Here is a 19,158-nt window from a genome sequence, read left to right on the forward strand (position 1 = left end):
CGATGTTACTCGTCACTTTGCATTCTGTTTTTCACCTGGGCTGCACACCTGATGAGGCAGGCACTGGCATGATAATTAATCTTGTTAATGAAGTTCTGCTTCGCAAAGGCTGCTGCTTTGATGGGGAAGATGTAAATTTTCTTGAGAGGAAATTGTTTTGTCTCTTTTCTGAAGGACCAATTAAAATGTCAAGCTTCTTTGTACGAAATAAATTTTTACTCTCTCTGCTGCATTTCTGAATAATTCACAGTTAAGTATAATTAAGTTCAGCATAATATTCAGACCGCTCTTGCACCCTTTCATGGGTTATAGATTAAAGTTCTGAAGTGTTGCAGTGAAAAATCAGGAATCATTTTCTTTCTCAAGTCAGCAGCCCCTGTTTAATAAAAGCAAAGTTTAGTCAACTTTTCAAGGCATTATCATTGATATGTTTATCAAATATGAAATGTTGTCTAACTAGTCATTTTTCTTCTGCTGTTAACTTACTACAGTTTTTTTATTATTTGTGTTGTCTGTTGCTTGGAAATTTTCATCTTCTTTTTACTCCAAACTGATTTATTGTCGACATCCGTTTCCAATGCAACTATAGCATCTTCCACATAAGTAATGTCATTCAAAACATTGAGAGGGGGAAATATTCACAATGATATCTGAAAAGTTTAAGGCTACGAAGTTTAAGAAGGTGATTTGAACTCCCATTTCACACTAATTTCAATGGAAAGAAGGTATCCAAACCCCATAGGTCTCTCTTCACTTGGGGAAAAGGTGCAGTGTTACCTTCTGTTAGCTAACTCGAGTTAGCTAACATGACGTAAAATCCTAGTGAAGACAATGCAGTTTGTAGCTTTCACTTGTGTAAGCTTTGTGTAAAGCCTATGCTCTCCCATAGTCTGTACCTCAACTTGCTAGCACCTGTGGAAGCTATAAACTGTATCTTAAGTAGGATTTTACATCATGTAAGTTACCACAAGGTAATAACATACCTCCCACCCCAGTGAAGATACGTCCTTAGACTGTTTTGAAAATCCACCCTAAGGTTTCAGGATTTCATTCTTTATCTTTGGGGACAGGGATCTCAACATTTATCTTTTTGAAACTTGACATTTGATTTCAACCAATGTTAGTTTTTTCACCAGAACACACAAATTTCATGCTTTTACATGAAAAAACAATTTTATTTTGTTTTGGAAAATGTGAAAAATTGTGGGCTGCAAAATAGTTTCAAATTAACCCCCCACCCTTGCCTTTTTAAAATAATTGTTCTTTCCAAGCAGGCCTAACAAGCAATAAATAGGGCTGTCAAACAATTTAAAAAATAATTGCAATTAAGCATGAGATTTTAAAAAATTGTTGCGAATGAACACAATTTTAATGGCACCGTTAAACAATAAAATACAGGCAGCCCTCGGCTTACAACACAATTGGTTCCTGAAAATTGCGTTGTAAGTCAAAACATCGTAACTTGGAACTGCAATCCACTCCATTACGGGACCGAGCGTCATTAAGTCAAAACCAGTTGTCATAAGTCGAATCAAGGTATCAATTCAGAAACATCTCATCGTAAGTCAAACGTTGTAAAGTCGAGGACTGCCTGTACCAATTTAAATGTATTATAAATATTTTTGGTAGTTTTTCCACATTTTCAGATATATTGATTTCAAATACAACACAGAATACAAAGTGTACAAGTGGTCTCTTAATTATTTTGGATTACAAATATGTTCACAGTAAAAAATATAAACAAAAGAAATAGTATTTTTCAGTTTACCTCATACAAATACTGTAGGGCAATCCCTTTATCATGGAAGTGCAACTTACAAATGTAGATTTTTTTGGTGACATAACTGCACTCAAAAGCAAAACAATGTAAAACTTTACAGCCTACAAGTCAAAGCACAAAGAGGCATACGAATGTTTTAGCATATCTGGCACATAAATACCTTGCAACGCCCTCTACAACAGTCCCATGTGAATGCTTGTTCTCACTCATAGGTGACATTGTAGTTAAGAAGCGGGCGACATGATCTCCCATAAATGTAAACAAACTTGTTTGTCTGTGCGATTGGCTGAACAAGACGTAAGATTGAGTGGACTTGTATAAGGTGAATTGAAAAATACTATTTCTTTTGTTTATATTTTTATGATGTAAATATTTGTAATAAAAATAATACTAAAAGGTGAGCACTGTACACTTTGTATTCTGTGTTGTAATTTAAAACAATATGTTTGAAAATGTAGAAAAACATTCAGAAATATTTATTATACATTTAAATTGGTATTCTATTATTGTTTAACAGTGCAATTAAAATGGTAATTAATTGGAACTATTCTTTAATCTAGTTAATTTGTTTTGCATTAATTGCATACGTTAACTGTGATTAATTGATAGCCCTAATAATAAAATTATCAGTACTGAGGAACAATTAAGAATAATAAGTAGATAGGCTATGATTTTCAGTGGGGCCTAAACCACTTAGGCACTCTTCTTCTAATTAAAGACAATGTGAGTTGGGCACATAACTCCATTAGATCTCTGCAAAAATCTCAGCATATTTCATTAGACTTGCCTTAGCTGATAAAACAAACGGGGCATCTTGATTTTCAGTAAGATCCCCAACTGTTATAACTCCAGGACTGCCTGTTACAAAATGTTCCTTCTACCTTTGATGCCAGTTTACAAATGAGGCAATAAAGTAATCAGTCAATTCTGATCTTAATAGAAAATCAGGAGTGTAAAGAAGATGCCAATTTGCTCAGATACCTTGGGAATGATTTTAAATAAATGCAAATAGAGGGAAACTTGAGTTATCATTTTGGTAACAGTGCAGCTAACTTGCTACCCACATAATAAATTTGGATTATCAACTTGAAATCCAACAATATAACATAAAATAGGCTTGAAAACAAAAGGGTGGTGGGGGGGGGGGGGGTTAGTGATAACTGTTGCTCTTCAAAGCATTATGGTATGGTGCATTAATTCAAGTTAGATGTAAAACTGCATGTATATAACATAATATTGCACAATTTAATGTTTTGTGTCATGCCCTTCTAGCTGTCACTTCAGATAGCAAATAACTAATCTAGGCCTCAGCCCTCCAACAGGCTCTGTACAGACAGGCACCTGCACCCATATGGAACCCCAGTAGGGCTCCATACTGGTGCTTATGTTTGCCTTCCTAGAGTTACTTAAAGGATGAGGGCTGTAGTTTTTCTGTGGGCATTGGAGTTATATTTCTGAATGTGTGGTGTACAAAATTGCTATAGCTTGGTTATCCAGGCCTGTCTTACCTCAAGTTCAGGATTCTTCTGTATTTGTCCCACAGCTACTGCCCATGAAAAAGGTGCATAATTTAAATATGAAGTCAGGATCAGCGGTGTTCTTCTTTCTTGTCTGCTGGCTTGTATCCATGTAGAAACCAGCAAAAATACAGGAACATTTATTGAATATTCTAGATACAGCATTGGCTATGCCCTTTTAAAAAATTAATAAGTAGGGGGGAAAAGTATAGTCTTCTTTTCATTTTCTCTAGACTTGCCCAAGTCCCTCTTGGAAAAAGATCAGAGCCTCAGCAGAGAGGCCGGTTGCACCCCCTTTGAAAAATGGTGCTGTAGTTTAATTCATGTGAAGAACTAAATAAGCGTGTCAGTGGAAGGTAGAACTAGCCTGTGTATCATATACGAATATACATTCCTTGTATCACCAAGAGATCTAATCACTTCCTTTTCCACTGTAATAAACATGCATTTTACTACAGATTCAAATAGGGTCTTGAATACTGTGCAAATATAATACCAGGATATGAACAAGGCTATTTCAAGTTTGTTTATATAAATCTGCTAGGAAAATAGGAAAATAGCTCCATTTGCCCAGAACTACTGCTCAGCAAGGCTCAGTGCAGGTCTATGCTGAGAATGTACATGGTACTTTGATTCACTGATCAAAGAACAAGTGTAGTATCACGAGTAATGTTACAGTTAAGGTTTTGTCAGCACAAACATAATCCTTTTATCCTAGATAAATTAGAGGATTGGACCAAAAGAAATCTGATGAGGTTCAACGAAGACAAGTGCAGAGTCCTGCACTTAGGATGGAAGAATCCCATGCAGTGCTACAGACTAGGGACCGAATGGTTAGGCAGCAGTTCTGCAGAAAAGGACCTAGGGGTTACAGTGGACGAGAAGCTGGATATGAGTCAACAGTGTGCCCTTGTTGCCAAGAAGGCTAACGGCATTTTGGGCTGTATAAGTAGGGGCATTGCCAGCAGATCGAGGGACGTAATCGTTCCCCTCTATTTGACATTGGTGTGTCCAGTTTTGGGCCCCACACTTCAAGAAGGATGTGGAAAAATTGGAAAGAGTCCAGCGCAGGGCAACAAAAATGATTAGGGGACTGGAACACATGACTTATGAGGAGAGGCTGCGGGAACTGGGATTATTTAGTCTTCAGAAGAGAAGAATGAGGGGGGATTTGATAGCTGCTTTCAACTACCTGAAAGGGGGTTCCAAAGAGGATGGATCTAGACGGTTCTCAGTGGTAGCAGATGACAGAAGAAGGAGTAATGGTCTCAAGTTGCAGTGGGGGAGGTTTAGATTGGATATTAGGAAAAACTTCTTCACTAAGAGGGTGGTGAAGCACTGGAATGCATTACCTAGGGAGGTGGTGGAATCTCCTTCCTTAGAGGTTTTTAAGGTCAGGCTTGACAAAGCCCTGGCTGGGATGATTTAGTTGGGGATTGGCCCTGCTTTGAGCAGGGGGTTGGACTAGATGACCTCCTGAGGTCCCTTCCAACCCTGATATTCTATGATTCTTTTGAACTGAAAGTGAGAAAGCAGGACTTTCTGTCCTATTATAGGCACTAAACACAGTTGTAACTCAAGATAACTTATAGAGAGAGCTAGTTTCGAAGAGCCATATATAATACACATAGAAGTTGATATAGAAAAGTATATCAATATGGTAAAAACAACAGGATGGATAGATAGCACAGCAAGGCTGACGGATAGGTGTAGTAGGAGCTCAAGTTTTCAGTCAGAATAAGATAGGGGTGTTTTTCCTTTTCTCCATACTGAGACTCTGAGATCCTCATGCAGGGAGCTCTATATCTTACCTAGTGTCAGGCTCACTGTCAAGCAGTTAAAATTAGGTACTTAAACTGACAGTGACATGGGAGTTGTGGGTGCTGACCTGCATGTTTAGATGCATGCTAATTTGAAGATTAGGCCTAAGTGACTTGCCGGGGCGGGGCTATTGTCTCTCTCTGAGCCGAATTTAGATTTGAGATGCTCCTGGTCCCCATTCTCAGGCTCGTGTTACTAAACTGTATCTTTCTTCTGACTTCCATTTTCAAGCACAGTCCATCAACCCCATATAGAAATCATGTTCATGCTGTTCTTCCACTACATCATCACCAATCACTTCCTGTAGGGGATTCTCTCCACCAAAGTGTCCCGTAAATTAAATATAGTCTAAAACACAGTTCCAGAGCTATGCCAGTCATAGCAATAGAGCTCCTGCTAGATGTGTTGTTGGTGAACTGTATCATGGCAATCTGAATTGTGTCAAATAGAATGGAAAGACACCTTGAATATTTCCAGTGGTACTGGCAGGCACAAATTTATTCTTAAAACATCAAAACACATTTTAAATGTATCAGTTAGGTTTAATTGTCTTAGACATGAAAGTTACACTCCTTCAGACCATAGTTAATCACCATTATTACACAAGAACCTGAGGATGTCTCATGGAGTACTGAGATGCAGACTCTTGTATGTAGGCCATAAATTGAAAGTCAGTGTCAGCAACTACAAAAGTGTTATCACTGGATTGCTTTTTGGTTAAATGAGTTAGTGGTCTCAGCTCAGTTACTAGAGTACAGATTTCCGCAATCTTGTTTTCAATCCCAGAAGGGAGACCAAGGATTGACAACTGAAAAACTCTGAATCATATAGCTGGTCAGGATTTTTACAGATCCTGCCCATACTGGAACTGTCCTGTGTAGGTCTTTCAATGCTCTCAATCCAGCAACTTTCATGAACACAAAATTAAATTTTAAAAGTAACTTAAAGGCTAAAATACGGTCCCTTGAACAATCTGAGGAATGTTTGTGATATATGTGATTAAATAAACTCTGAATAAAATTTGATTTGGTTGGGTATAGATTTCAGAAAGTGTTTTAATCTACTATATTCTGAGATTCAAGTGCAACCAATACATTCAGGGGGTTAAGTTAATATTGAGATTTCAGACATAGTCTATGAATACCCTAGTTTGTTTCGATTTGGAGTTTGTTTAGGGAGTTTTTTGACTGGGCCACATTATTGATACATTATAAATGTAGTTTGTTGTTTTAACAGACATTAGGATATTCTGAGCTCATGTTCTGTGTTTTGAAACATTCTGGTATTACCTATACACAAATATGTTTCCAGAGTAGCTCTAACGTACCATTTTGAGTTATTTATGACTGTGTTATGTAAAAACCAGGCTTTAATTTCCCATCCATCTATGATATCTCACTTAGGGATAATAGTAAGACTTTTGCACCTTTTGGACCATGCAGAAACAGCACATTTCTGTGGACTACTTAGTATTGTATGTCATTAAGGATCCCATCTTATGGTATGTAATGTGCATTGGATCAGGTCCTAAATCAGTAAAGAGGTACGTTAAAGTCATCTAATAAATTTCTTAAGCATATGAGCCAAATCCTGAGGTTCTTATTCAGTTTTCACACAATTCTTACACAAACTACAGTTTGTCCTGGCCCCACTGAAGTCAAGATAATTTTGACATTGGCTTCAGTGGAGGTAAGTAAGCACCAAGTAAAACCTTAGTAAGGATCTCAGGATTTGGCCCAGTAGAAGCACACACCAAGATAAAATCCAATTAGAAGCTGAGTTTTGATTATAAGGTGATAAGCACCCTAGACATACCTAAGAGTGTTGGATCAGGCCCTTAGTGTGTATTCCATCACATCTGTCCTTCTCATAGAATAACAGAATTTACCCTATTAGGGCATCTGCTTCATTCTACTGTTAGTGCAGGATTGTTCCTGCCAACATAATCTCCAATGTTTCTCCCACAGAGTTTTCCACTTTGGAATCTAGAAAGACTGTCATGCCTATAATGAGACCTATTTGCTCCCCAGGTTCCAAAGCAGCTACTGAGAAATGTGCCCATGCATTATTTTTTCCTTCAATTTTCTGCCTGTGCTCCCTCCCATTTCTTTTGCTGCAGCTGTTTCATTAACCCCCTGCCTATCCTTCCACTAGGATTATGGTTTGGATGGAGCAAAAAAAGAGATTTACAGGAAAGAGGAGACAGAGGGAGGATGAGAAACTCACATGGCTCAGCAGGACCTAACCATGACCCTTAATGACAGCTATGTCATCACAGCATGCTCTAATAACATGAGAGCTGCATGCAGTGAAGTAGGTGGGAGCATTGGTGGTGTCAAAGCCACTCTGCTAGTTCAGCCTAGGCAACTAACTTCTGCTGTCAGCTGCTCAGTATCTAAAAGGTCAAAAGAGCAAGCTAGGAAAAGAGGCAAGAGCACAAGGCAGGCACTTGTCAACAAAGGAGAAGGGAAAAGAAGCACAGCAGATGAAGAAAACAAATAAGAGCACAGTGAACTGCTTAAAAGCAGGGCCTAGTGAGATTTTCAAAAACTTTCTTATTTTCAAAAGACTTCTCACTGTGAGTTAGGTGCCTAGGCACATTTAAAAATTCCATTTGACATCAATCTGTATCTTTAGGCACCTAAATACCTTTAAAAATCCATCCCTGAATGTCCAGGAATAGGGAGTCCCCCTTGCTCTTTGCAGAGGATAGAGGTACACAGAGATTTAAGGCAATGTACATTGAGTATGAAATTTTCAAAAGTGCCTAAGTCACTGAGAAGCCAAAATCTAGTTTACAAATGTACCCAAATCCCTTAGGAGCCTTCGTGCCATGGGTTAGGTGCATTTGGAAATGGCATTTAGGTTCCCCTTATTTACTTTGAATGTGTGAGATTTATAGGCCTGCTCAAGTTCCAAGGCAATAACTGTCAATATGAAGGTAAAAGTAAAATTATAGACCAGGTCATATGAGAAGGAATTTTTGTCAGAGGCACAAAGTACACATGAAAGAGGATCCGAGGTGTGTAGATACTTTCAAACAGCTTGTTAGAGTTGCTGAGTAACAAAGTCTTGTTGAAGTCTAAATAGTTTCTCTTTAAGATTTTTTTTTAAATAAGTGGACAGTGGGTGATGAAGAGGTTGGTTTATTTTGTTTTATCCTATCCCAGTTTTCATATGATAAGCTAATATCAAGTTCTTCATTCCATATTTTCTCTGGATAGGAGCAGATTAGTATATAGGTAGATAATGAGAAAATAGTAGCAGTTACATGCAGAATTAAGGTTGGTTCCAAATTTGGCAAACATGTCTTCTCAGGTGACAAGCTGATTCTTATGTGTGGACTTAGGTAAGTTTTATCATTGATTTGTAATGTTTGGTCAATGGGAACATGTGAGTCTTTGAGTTGATATTTTCCTTATCCTGGGGGAAGTTCAGTAGATTTTTTTTCTTCAAATAAATAATCTATGCAATGACTCCTTTGAGCTTTCCAGAGTTGGTTAGGTTCAATTTGCCAGTATACACTGCTGTGTTATTTCAAATTAGAATTGTGTTGTGTGTTGAGGAGAAGTCAGATTTTCAAATAACATTACCCTTTTGGTGGTAGCCCATGAGTTACAGATTTACAGGGGCATGTATAAAATGTACTACCATTAGGAATAATTTCACGATGTACAATTCCAATGGAGTGCCATCTGCCTTATCTATAGTTTATAAACATTGAAAAAACAATGGACCAGAAGAACTATGCCAATTTACACCTGCTGAGTATCTGATCTAACAAGCATATCAGGCAGGATGTAAAGAAGTTCTCCTCAGATAGGTCTAGCATCAGAAGCACTGCTGGAAGATCACTCAAGACTGAAAACCAAGACTCATGTCTCAAAATCCTGGAGAAAATGGTGGCCTTCGTCATTCTGAGGGCATTCAGCAAGGCATCCAAACAGATCCCTGTGAATTCAAAGGATTTTGACTTTTCTGGATAGGGAATGAATGCATTGCACGTGGCTTGCACCTAACCACTTTACACCTCAGTGGTTTTGAGCTCAGGAATAAATAGAGCACTAATTGTTTTAGCTTTCAGGGAAATAGGGTTTTTAAGGCAGGCTCGTCATGCTGAGAACTTAACTTTCTGTCATTCAACCTTTGCCATGTTTGGATTACAGTGGGCATGTTGCGGTTTGGCTATTTGAAGCATAAACCATCCAGTGTTCAATATCATTAATCTGAAAACTATAAACCGTCTCATTGTTTTGCTTACTGCTTCCTCTCTGTCAGTATGAAAACAACTGCAAATACATCTGTAGCCTGATGTCAGCCTAGAGACAGCAACCTGCTCCCATACTGTGACAGCAGAAGGCAGCTAACTCTCCTCTTTACCTTTTGCCGAAGCTTCTGTTAGCTCCAGGCTTTTGGTATTCTACCCTAAGTCTCTCTTGGAAGCTGTGAACATAGCAGAGATAAAAAAGATGAGTAATTCATGAGCATCTCAAACAGCTGCTTTCTAAACAAATTTATTTATTTGTTTACGGTTTACATATTCACCAAGCCAAGCAATAATGTTGCTAGTGGCTAAGTGGGGCTCTTGGAGCCCACCGCTGGATTTGGCTAGCAGACACTCCTCCACAATGTATATCATTGTTAGATCTGCACCACAGCTGCAGCTTGGATTGTCTCAAAGACCCCCAACGGTGCTGGTTGGCTGCACAAAGGCCTTGTCCAGTCCAGAATCGGTAAAGAAGGGCCCACAGATGACCTGGCAGTTCAAAGCCGGGCAAGCAGACAGTAGGGTCTGTGACAAGGAACTGACTGCTGGTTGAAGTTAAGCACCAGTCTTCCCACCACAGGGCTCTGCTGTCACATCCTAGCATGGCAACCTCAACCACAATAGGTGTCGTGATGAAAGAGATATAGCTGGTGGACTAAAAAGGTCATTAAACAAGGGCAAGCTTGGGTTGGCACATAACTTCTCAAGCAACTTGCCAGCTGCAATCTCCCTCATTATGTAAGGGTGAGCAGTGTGGCTGAGAACTAGGAGCCATAGAAGCATACGCCATGCGTGGGGGGAGTATGCAGGGTCAAATGCCCCTCAAGAGTTCTGCTTAGACAACCAGGGAGGAGAAGGGCTCTGTCCTTCTCCTGCCATGCCTTTCCCCCCAGCACATTTGGCCCCATCCCTGGCAGCCAGGTCCGGGCGGGGAGTGGAGGCAGTGAGACTAGCCACTTCTCATGCCGGCCACTCGGTTCACTGCTCTGTGCAGCACCGCTGCTGCCTGCAAGAGTCTGGCTGGGGCAGTGGCAGTGGTGGCTGGGCTGTCTCTCAGGCAGCTGCTACGCTGCACTGAGCAGTGACCCTGAGCAGCCTAGTTCAGCCAGTGTGAGAAGTGACTCTGTCCCACCACCTCTGCTCCCCAGATAGGCCCAGCTGCCAGGGAGAGTGGCTGAATGTGCCACGGGGAGGCACAGTGGGAGAAGGACAGAGCCTTTCCCCACACAGGTAACTTTGGTGGGGTGGGGAGAGCACAGTGGCCCCAGGCTGGACTCAGGGCTGGGGGGTCCTTGGGCACAGGAGACACATGGGGTGGTCATGTGTCCTCCCCTTTAGACTGTGCCCCACCAGTATTAGGATGCACAAGTCATCTATGCATGGAAGATGAGTCAGTCAGAGAGTTCCTGGTATGATGCACGTTGTTGAGTTGAGTTGTAAGTCAGCAAATCTGTGCTGTGATGTGTGCTGACTGTCTCCAAACTGGTGTACAGTACTCTGCTCTTGAATACAAGATAGCAAGGGCTGAGGTCCTTAGGGATGGAGCATTTGTGCCCTATAAAGAACCTGCCAGTTTGCTGAGAAGGTTGTTGCATGTCTTGACCTTCAATGCTATCTTCCTCAGGTGGCTTTTGTATGTCAGTGTTCGGTCAAGGGTCACACCTAAATAAACTGGATATGCTTCAGCCTCTGGCCATTTATTATGATGTTTAGTTCCGTCTTAGAGTTGGCGTAGTGGAGGTGGAATATGCCAGAGATTGTCTTGCTGGTGCTAGGCTGAAGGCACCATATCTTCAAGCTTTGCAGCTTCGTTACTCAGGGTCTTCTCCAGCTCAGAGAAAGTTGGAGCCTGTAGCCCTCAGCAGATGTCTTCTGCATAGATGAACTTCCATGACTGGGTTGGTGGCAGGTCATTGATGTATATATTGAAAAAGGTTGGGGCTAGAACAGATCCCTGGGGCAACCCGTTCATCTGTTTTTTCAAAGCACTTGTTTGCTCACCTACATGCACCTTGAACCGTCTATCTTGGAGTAGCAGTTCGATGACATCAGTGACCCATGGTGGAAGGATTCTTAGTTTTTAACAAGAAGACCCGTGGGCCATACCACATCATATGCTGCAGTGAGGTCAAAGAAAATAGTGCCTGTTTTCAGGTTTCTTTGAAAACCATTTTGGATTCATGTGGTTAGCACAAGTACTTGGTCGCATGTGCTTTGATCTTGTTGAAAGTCTCCTTCCTTGACATTCAAAGTGTTCTCCACCTCTCATGTTATTCACTGTAAAATTAGGTGCTCTAAAATCTTGAGACACAGAAAGCAGCAATATCAGGTGGTGCTGCCTGGTTTGGGTCTTTACCAGGTGCTGGGAGGACGATGACTTTTAATATGCACCAGATTTTCGGCAGCATGTCTGATTATTTCTAAACAAATAATGCTGTGGGTTGAAATACTCTGTTTCTGTATGTATAATAAGCAAGGAGATTAAGGAAAACAGAAATTAAAATGCCACGTTTGTTTGTGGAACATCTCCCCACCACCCAAGTCAGCAGGGATTCAGTTATATGGCTAATATTATGAAGCAGCCCATAGAAAGTCATCCTTAATGGGAGAGACATTGAAAGCTTTGCTAATGAGCAATGCATAGCTAGCATTCTTGGGAAAGAAGCTAAAAAGATATCACTGAATATTGGTTTTAATTTTTGCTTTGCTGAGACACTACAATGTTTGAAACTGAAAGTTGAGCAAATCTAGAGGTGATATAGCTAATGTAGTCAAGGGATAACTTCATCTCTACTCAAAACTCCAGTTTCCTGCCTGGAAATATATCAGGATCTAATTGGCTGAAGGAAAACAAACTTAAGACCCTGTGAATATTCTCCCCTGTGGCCTCTCTCCTCCCCCACTTCCTGGATACCCTTGTGGCCCTCATTCTTGGGTGTGGTTGAACTCTGCTTGGTGGGGGCACAGATAGATTTATGTCTCTTACACCATCCTCTGCCTAATCCTGGGGCCCACCAGAACTGACCTGATTTATGCCCAGCACCTCTAAGAGGCCATTCAAGCGCTGAGGATAGATGGAATTCAGTAACACCCTGGCCATGCTCCCTACACGAGGATTGTAGCAACAGGGGTAGGAATTTCCCAAAACTGAAGGAATCCTGGTTAGCCACTGGAGTGGTGCAGAAGCAGCTGTCTCAGTCCCAAGAATTGGATTGAGTAACTTTGGCATCCTTCTTTCTGGCTGAGTGGATTAGTACGGAGTCATCTTCCCAATCTATTGATTATTGACAATCTAAGTCTAAAAGGGAGTAGCAATCCTCCTGACAAAGAGCAGCTAATGGAGTTGCCACCTTGAACTGTACAGTGTAGCAAGTTAATCTTATCTCTCTTCTTATTTGTGTGTGCCACTTTTCCAGTCCCACATTCTGTCTATCGTGTTTACAACAAACTATTGCAGGCCCTTGTGGGTAGCTTTCCTGTGGATGGGTTTCCTGGCAATCAGATTCCTACTTCCTCTTGCAAATTCCTGTCTGTCAATTCCATGCTCAAACTCCTGTTGCTCCTTCCTCTCCATCAGCCTTCCTTACTCTGCTTTTATATACACCTGGCCGGCTTTCATAGCCAGTTTCCCAGGTGGCAGCTTGGCAATCCAATTTGAGCTCGCTCTCCAAAGCTGCTAGAAGGCCAGCTTCAGTTGTTTCAGACCTTCTCTCTTGCAGCTGCTTTATGTCTCAAGGCAAGATTTTCAAGTGCTGAGCACCCTCAACTGGCACCAAGTTTTCTAAGAGCTCAGCTTCATTTAAGCACCTAATTAAGGGCCAAATTTTCAATAGTACTTAACACCCGGCAGCTCTCATTCTGGCACTAAGGACCAGATTTTCAAAAGAAATGAGCAGCCAACATGCTGATCAGTTTTGAAAAATCTGCCCCTCAGGGTACATCTACATTGCAAGTGGGAGTCAGCCTTGCAGTCTGGGTAGGCAGACTTGTGTTAGCAGAGCTTGTGCTAGCATACTACAGATAGCTGCGTAGATGTTGCAACATCAGTGGAGGCTCAGGCTAGCCACCTGAGCTCAGACCCAGGGAATAGGGTTGGCTCAGGTGGCTAGCCCAAACCTCTGCCAGTGCCACAACATCTGCACAGCTATTTTTCGCACATTAGCGCGAGCCCCACAAACCTAAGTCTGTCTACTTAAGGTGGGAGGCTCACACCCAAGGGCAGTGCCGCCATACCTTAAGTGACGAGACCAGACTCACTGTGACAGAGCCAGGAATTGAACCTGTCCAGTGCCTTAGTCCCAAGATTGACCTTTCTGTGCATGATAAAGCCTGCAGACTCAGACCAAGTGCATGGCCAAGTTATCACCCATGGGTGCAGGCACATAGAATACTCAGTGGCTTTTGGAATGGGTGATGCTGCAGCTTATATCCAAAGCTGTCTGTGCTAACAATCCTATGGCAGAAAAACTGCTTTTGGTGTGTTGGCACAATGAAGAGGTTTAATTGAGACATCTTTGACTAAATATAATTTTCTTTTTTATGATTGAAAACTGTCAGTACCTCTAAGGAAATACAAGGGTGAACAACCAGGAGGCAATCCCTAACTTTGGCAATGAAGATGTCTATGAATAACATGAAGCGCGAAATGGCAGAGCTGGGCTCTCTTACATTTTCTTTTGCTCATTGTACACTATGTCTGAGGAGTGTCCGTTAGTGTATTGGAGCTTGTTTTGGCAGCTCTGGTGCCTGTGGAGGAAAATCATGTGACCCATAAGAAATGTTTTTTTGTTGAAGTAAAATAGGATGGTCATATTACGGCCTTGCATTGGCTGGTATCCATGCACAGCGCCGAAGGACTTATAGCTGGCATCATGTCTCAAACTATGGCTCCTGGAGGGAAGGAAAATTGCTTACAGCTTCTGTAAACTGAAATAAGACTACTTCTCAATTTTCCCAGGGTTAAATGAGTATAGGGCTGAAAACATTGGTAAAGAAAGGATGTATCTGGGTCAGATGAATCAGATGATGAGTCCTTCATGGAGAGCAAGACATACTATAATGATGTCACTACTCTTCATAGCAAGTACCCATGTATAATATAGTTAACATTAAGGAGAATGGAAGCAATAATTCCTGGAGTGAGAGTACTCTGGACAGAGCATTCTGGGATATCTGAAGTTTGGAGATAAGGGATTTTCAGTAGTTAAAATATAAATGATGAAGCATAAATCAGGAAAAATGAGCTAACAATGAAGAAGTCTGCTAGAGTTACAGCAGGATTGATGCCAGATTTACAAATGCTGGAGAACTGACAAGAAAAAGAAAATTTGTAGTCAGGGGGAACTTCAAGTTTTGTGGCCTTGATGAGGCAAAGTTAAAACATATTAAAAATAATGGTAGTTCAGCTATAGTTGTGGGAGAAGGACATTTTCCAGTGGAGGACTTTAGTCACAGAAGCATTCAAAAGAAGGAGCTAATTGAAGACAGAGGACAAATGGGAAATAGAAATGTCAGAAATCATTCACACTGAAGTGATGTCCAAAGTTAAAACCATCCTTTCTGCATAATTTGAGTGAAAAGTTGGCACTTCTTGAACATATTTCTGCTAGTTTGAATTCTGCCACCCGTTACACAACTCAGAGAAAAACTGCAAAGTACCGAGAACCCAGCCTTGTGCCAACTACATAGATCAGATACTGAGGGGGAAATATAAGGTCTCCACTAAAGAAGAAGAAGTGAGAAAGGTGGGGTTTCATCCAGGGGAAGACTGTACAGGGGAATAGCAACAGTTCTGAGTGTGGCAGAAAAAAAATCACAGTGATATGAGGCAGGCTTAGCAAGGTAGGAGGTGATGTTGTAAGTGCAGAAGGATTCACAAAGGAGGTGGTTTTGTGTGTAGATGAGACTAAGTATGTAGGCTAATGGGAGAATGAGACATGAAGCCAGAATGAAGCACTTGGGCTCAAAGTAGCAATGGACTTGTGCATCATTTTACTTTTCAAAAGGAAGAATGTGGTAAGCTCCACACAGAGCTAGATGAAGAAAGCTTCCAAGAAGGCATGTTGGCTCGAAGTACAGCATTAATAGTCCTGCACCAGCACCATTTACTCTTTAGCATCTAGCTTCCAGCACGCTGTGTTGAAGATTTACCTTACAGCTTTACAACCTCCTAAATGTGTAGATTTCCAAGATAATCAAAATGTTGAATAATTGTGTTTGTTTGTTTATCTTAATACCAGAATAAATCTATATTACCATAAATCCAATTTTAGCTACTGCTGATAGCTAGTTTTGTTGAAATATTGTGTGCTGGGCTTAAGTGTTATTTATTTCTCTGCCCTGTTATCAGTCTAATCAACACTTATCAAAAGTTAGACCATTTGAAAACATTAGCTTTCATGCATAAAACTAAATCATTTTCCTTTGCCATGAAGCTGATTATCCCTCCAAAAAGACATTTTAGAAGCTTTCCTTTTATGAAAGCTTTCTTTTTATGAAAAGTTATAAGATTGTTCCCCCCATCCCTTGCACAGTGGCACAGTTCTCCCTCCCCTACCAGAGCATCCTGGGGCATCCTCCTTTCCCCCAAGAACAGAAGCATGAGAGGAAGGGGTGGCAGCAGAGGACCCCCCATTATTTACCCCAGAAGTTGGGGTGTATTTGCTTAGGTAAGTGGGTATGGCTGCACTCTTCTCTTCCTGCCATACACTGAGTGTTTTCAGAGCTGTCCTAAGCATCTCAGAGAATAGGTCCATCATTGGCTATCAGCCCAGGCTAGAGCTCTGCAGCTCCTCTGGCCTTTCCCCAGCCCTGCTCCACTTTAGGTACCCTGCTCAGCTCCCAACAGTTAGGCCCCTCCCTCTCAACATCTAGAGAAAGAGTGTGTCCTCGTCGCCTTATAAAGGCCAGCTGGGCCCTGGTGTGGCTTGGCCACAGCTGTGGCTGTTTCCCCAATCAGCCGAGGCTTGCTGCTTTCCCTAGCAGCAGCCCTCTCCTAGGTCTGATTTCAAGCCCTTCAGGGCAGGAGTGGGTGACCCCTCCTCTACACAGCAATTCTTGGCGGTAACATCCAGGAAGATGTATAGTGCCGTTTATGCCTTTCAGTGCTATTGTTTCATGATGTGTGCCCACTCAGACCGTCATCACTGTGTTGATTACCTCTGGGTCACATTTTCAAGAATAACTATTACAGTTGTTTTATTTATAATCATACGACTTCAAGAGCTGGGTCTCTAGGTACAAGCCTATATTACCTGTGCTTTAACCTAGCCCTGTAGTAAGTGTTATTTGATCTTTGGAATCCCAGTGTTCCTCTTACTCTGGTCAGGTTCACCAGGGTTTGCCTGTAGGGCAATTCAGTTGAAAATGAACTTAGAAGAAGTCTCACCAAATCAATTCCCTGCCATTGCAGGGGGTTTAGCTGTTGTGGCACCTCAGTCCTTCCTATTCTCTGCCTGTGTGATAGAGTAATTTAGTCTCTGGGAGGTGTAAATTAGGTGTAGCCTAATTCAGATTATTGGGCTCAGTACAGGGATAAGTGGGTACGCTTTGTTGCCTATGATGTGCAGGAGGTCAGACTAGATGATCTGAAGGTCACTTCTGGCCTTAGGACTCTGAAATAGCCATGTTGTTTGTACTTTGCTCAATTACTCAATCCATGATTTCATGAGGATCATGAAACCTTAAATTGGCCTCCAGTTTCTAAAATATTTGTACATCAATTAATGTGAAATGTAATGCCTTGAAGAGTGCTAATATCTAAAATTGTAGAGAGGTGTTAAAGCAGACAGCAAGGGCTAGATTTTTAAAAGAGATCAAGTCCCACTTAGATGCCTAAGTAAGGACAAAATTTTAAACAAATACTGAGTACCCACCAGCATCTCCCACTGAGACACCCAATTTACTTGGTTCTATTGACAATTTATCCCCATATATTGAAAGCTGCTAGTGCAAACCCGGGAATATTACTTATATACAGTGCAGTTTTTGTAAATAGAGTTACAGTGCAGCCTACATTCATTTCACTTTTGCCTGTACTTGTTGCAGCTAAATATTGTACAACCTTGCTGTGCAATTATGCTGATTGAAAAGATGATTATGTTGAAGTCACCTATGATGATAATGATCTTACATTTATATAGTTCCTTTCGTTGCAAAGCACTTTACAAATTGATAGACAAAATTATACATAGGAATCACTTCATACTCCCCCAAAACGCAGCTACCTCTGGAAAGAAATGCTGCAACTGTTTAACAATGCACAAATATAATAATAGTGTATGGTAGGAAGTGAAGAAAATGTTTTCCAGCTGCAACTACTGAGGGATTCGAAGTAACTAAACACTAGATACCAGAGCTGGAATTTAATTAGAACATTTGGGGTTAAATGCCCCCATACAACTTTTCTAAAAAGACTCCTGGGTTTTTTATTGTCCAGAATTGGTCATCGGCTCATTTTTATGTCTCACCTGAAAAATGGAAGTAACAGGACTCCATGACTCCATGCTAGGATGCTGATTTATTACGAACTCAGAGGGAAGAATACCATCTACTTAGTCACCTCGCTATCTATTGGGAAAGTACATTACTCAGGCCATGCCGATACTACAGGTGTCTGCTGTATAGCTGTAATGGTTAGGGGTGTGAAAGCGTGCAATCCCACCCTGACAAACGTAGATGTGCCAGCAGAAGCCCCTAATGTAAATGCAGTAATAAATGCAAAATTTCACTTTTACTGGTACAGCTTGTTTTGCTGAGAGGGATGGGGGTGGAATAAGTAATACTGCCAAGAGCACAGATTTGCTAGTATAAGCTGCATCCATATGAGCAGTATGTTACTGGTATAGGATTCCTAGACTGGCAAAGTACTCAGATTCTGTCCTGCACCAGAGCTGCACTACATTCTACCAGTGGTTTATGGTCCTTGATTGATCCTATACCAGTGGAAGATAAACATAGTATAGCAGAGCTCTACCCTGCTCCCTACCAACCCTGACATGCCCCATCTACCAGGAATGGGGAAGGCATAAGCATAGTCCTTGGCAACATCACAGATCCATCACCTGGGTGGCTCAAGGTGGCCATAGCCACCATTTTGAATTTGCCCCTAAAATTGCTTACTGGTATAAGCATACAAAAATTAAGTTCAAAATATGAACTTCTCAGAAGTCAAAGTTTTCCTTATTTTCCACGTTTGTGTAAAACCTGTGAAATGGGGCAAATATTCTTTTCTTAAAAACAACAACAAATATTAATTTTAAAGGAGATTTTTTAGTTTCTTTAAAACAATAATCACTTCATATCCATTTTGAAATTCCTGCATTTTCAATGTAAAAAATGGCAATTCCATGAAAAATAGTATTTCTGGGGATGGAATAAAATGATAAATATATATATATATATATTTATATGATAAATGATATTAAATAAATATATTTAAATGATATATATATATATTTGCTTAATATCTTGTGGAATACTATTTGACAATTTTACAGTGTTCTTACATTCTTCTGACTGATTTGATTCAATATTAAGTATAGCACCCCAAAGAACATCAGTTTATAAACTAAACTATACAGGGGTTACTTTCCCCATATAAGAATATAATCAAATATTAAACTTATCTTCTGTGGCAAGTAACAGAAGGAATACTAGACACCCAGACACTAGATGAGATGTACTGTCACCTTGTAGAATAATAATGACAATTTACCTGCACTCAAAGAAATGTCAGTTGGGAGCCATCAATGAACATAAGCCGCATAAATGTG

The 19,158-nt window shown here is 40.8% G+C and overlaps 1 protein-coding gene across 1 annotated transcript in view; it reads left to right on the forward strand.

The window, feature by feature from the left end:
- The window catches only part of DCC (DCC netrin 1 receptor), a 967,455-nt gene that overhangs the window by 887,641 nt on the left and 60,656 nt on the right, over positions 1-19,158 (forward strand). The gene's annotated exons all lie outside the window — the stretch shown is intronic.

The sequence above is a fragment of the Lepidochelys kempii genome, chromosome 5, assembly GCF_965140285.1.
Source record: "Lepidochelys kempii isolate rLepKem1 chromosome 5, rLepKem1.hap1, whole genome shotgun sequence".
Classification (NCBI taxonomy): domain Eukaryota; kingdom Metazoa; phylum Chordata; order Testudines; family Cheloniidae; genus Lepidochelys; species Lepidochelys kempii.